Source organism: Cynoglossus semilaevis, chromosome 6 (assembly GCF_000523025.1).
Source record: "Cynoglossus semilaevis isolate Cse_v1.0 chromosome 6, Cse_v1.0, whole genome shotgun sequence".
In the NCBI taxonomy this organism is placed as follows: Eukaryota; Metazoa; Chordata; class Actinopteri; order Pleuronectiformes; family Cynoglossidae; genus Cynoglossus; species Cynoglossus semilaevis.
The window spans coordinates 667,872-670,698 of record NC_024312.1 but is presented as its reverse complement, the minus strand read 5'-3'; the positions used below and the strand labels follow the sequence as shown (position 1 = coordinate 670,698).

Here is a 2,827-nt window from a genome sequence, read left to right as displayed (position 1 = left end):
CTGCTGACGGTGGTAATGACAGTCGACCCACAGATACTTTTCTCTACTTTATGTAATAACAACAATAATAATAATAAAAAACAATCGTCAAGACATTTTAGGTCTTTAGAAAATAACTACAATATATAAATATAAATGCACGTATATGTATGTACGAAAAAATCCTCCAAAAAGCTAAGTTGCTAAAGCTAGTAACGATTGGCCGAAAACCTCAAATAAATATCAGAAATAGTAAAAACCGCGCAGGCACAGAAGCATTAGAGTCCGTAGGATAAACCAGTGTTTTTACCAAAACGGGGGGGGGGGCAGAGAGAGTAAGTTGAGGACTGAGGAGGAGGGGCTAAAGTTGCTAAATGCTAAAAGTGAATTTATTATTAAAAATTCAAAAAGGTAAAAATATAGAAAACTAATCTTTACAAGTTTACAGCTTAGAAAAAATGGAGCTAAAGGTTAGCCAACTGCTAAAAGTTCCACAGTCGTCACCTGAGCTGCAGCTCACATTTACGGGGATTTGTTTTTTTTTTTTTCGTACATGTTAAGGCCCAGCGCCACATCTTGAGTACCCAGCACTTCAAGTCCATCGCACTGATCTGCTGCTGCTGGGGGGAAAAAAAAAAAAAACTACAGTTTTTATCTGACAATCTACTAAATCTGCTGATGACTCCCCGGGGCAGATGGGGGATTAATACCCCCCTCACCCCCCCCCAGAGCAGGTTCAATCAATTAGACATAATTAATTATTTTTAAGGCTTCTGCTTTTCATCCTCTGTAAAAGGAAACAATCGGAGCATTAGAACTCTCTCTCTCTCTCTCTCTCTCTCTCTCTCTCTCTCTCTCTCTCTCGCTGTCCCCCCTCAGCCCCCCCCCCCGCAGCATCTAATTGCAATAATTGGACGAACGTAGCGAGCGGCCTGTTTGAACACCTGTTAGCGCTGAATTTTCTCTCATGGCTACAGACTGTATGTGCTGTGTAACACCGTGTGTGTGTGTGTGTGTGTGTGTGAGTGTGGGTGTATGCATGTATCCCTGTGTGAGGACATGACGAGGTGGGGGTGGGGGGTATGTAAATACACAGTCCTGGCTGCGCTCCAGTGTTTGATTTTTGACACCTCACACCCTGCCAGCAGGAGGCGCCTGTCACTGACACGTCCCAGGGCGATTCGCTCGCAAGTAATTTGGGAATTTGACCAAAAAAAATGGATGAAACCCATGATTCATCCTGGCCTTCCCGTTCCTCATGCTGTCATCACTCGTGTCTGGTTCGCTCTCCTCTCTTTACATCCTCAGTTCAATCTGTACTGTTTGAATTTGACGGAGAAAAAAATGTTTGGTTTTTTTCGGTGAGAAAAGTTAAAATTGAAGTTTCTCAAACTTTGGTTTTCATTACACGAACTTTATCTGTTTTTTTGTTGTTTTTTTTGGGAAGGAATCTGTCAACATAGCCCGACTTAAGTTTTGAAATTTTGCTTATAAATGTTTCAAATTGGTAAGATTTCTCCATGCTGCCCTCTTCAGGTCAAACTGCAGGTTTTTCCATTTTATTTACATCTCAGCTCTAACTCATTCACTTTGATTTTATTTATTTATTTTTTTGCTGATTTAAGTTTATGTTACGTACATGGCAGTCACTAAATGTAGGATTTTTCTTCTTCCTCCTCAGCCCCCTACTGGACACATCCAGAACTTTTCTTTCTGACTAATACCACAGATACCGCCGAAGCAAAAACATAATGCCACCACCAGGCTTCATAGCAGCTAAAACTGAGGTAAGATAGGTGTGCACCTTATGGCCCCTGAGCCACATGTTGCACCTCAGTGTCCTTGACAAGACCATAATAAACAAATGCATCAAAACTGACAGTTTTTTTTCTCAGAACATATTTTGACATTGCTGTAATTTTTTTTCTACAAAAATCAAGGTTTAAACGTCACAATGAATTTTGTAGCTTGCTTGCTAACAGCAAAATCAACATAATGACACTGTCCCATTAGAGCAGTTTTTTACCATTTAATTTGATGGAGTTTAATGTGATTTTATTTTTTTCCTCCCTTCTCTTAGTTATTCCATTCCTTCATTCTAGCTTTCTTACAAAACAAAAGTCAAAAGTTTAAAAAATTAATTATACTGATTGAATTATTTTACATAAAAACACAGTATTTAACAGCAGCTTCCCACCGTATAATTGTGTTTTGTTTTGTTTTTTTCATTTGAGACTCAGAGTCAGTGGGTGGCATTGGGCCAGATGTGTGGAGCTGTCCACGCCTCTGGTGCTGAAATCACCATTCAGCCTGGGATTATAACACACATTTCTCACACTCATAAAAGCTATAATTGTACCACGGCTTTTAGGTGGTGTTGGTGGTGGACTGGAGAAAAAAAAAAAAAAGGAGGATTAACATCTCGCACAGGAAATGAAGCAGTTAACTCTTTGTGCAGGAGCATGTGTTTTTTTAGTTTTTTTTTTTTAATCCAATTTTTCAACCTTCCCTTCATTTTCACAGTTGCAGTTTCACACTTTTAAATATAAAACTCTCAGGTATGAAGCTGCTGTTTCTCACAGCTTCTCCCGTGTCGGCAGCACAGGACGTGGACGCTGAGCTGTTGTTTTCAGACCACAGGGAGTCCGTGCTGAATACAGCTCAAAGCTTTTGACTAACTCACTAATTAGTAATACAGGGGGAGGGAGGGGCTGAGGTCGGAGTGGGGGTGTCGAGGTTGACCCAGGTGACCCAGGTGTGGGCAAACCTTTTGACTGGTCCTCAAATTTAACGCTAGGGGGGGGCGGGGTAGTAGCGTGTGTGTGTACTAAGTTTAATGACCTGTTAA

The 2,827-nt window shown here is 40.7% G+C and overlaps 1 protein-coding gene and 1 long non-coding RNA gene across 2 annotated transcripts in view; one reads left to right on the top strand and one right to left on the bottom strand.

Annotated features, from left to right (window-relative positions):
• Positions 1-2,827, top strand: part of det1 (DET1 partner of COP1 E3 ubiquitin ligase) — a 54,515-nt gene that overhangs the window by 25,777 nt on the left and 25,911 nt on the right. The window contains exon 4 of the mRNA XM_025056204.1: positions 1,661-1,766. The gene's annotated coding sequence lies outside the window, so the exon portion shown is untranslated. The remainder of the gene's footprint in view (positions 1-1,660; positions 1,767-2,827) is intronic.
• Positions 1-2,827, bottom strand: part of LOC107988687 (uncharacterized) — a 14,370-nt gene that overhangs the window by 8,112 nt on the left and 3,431 nt on the right. The window lies entirely within an intron of this gene.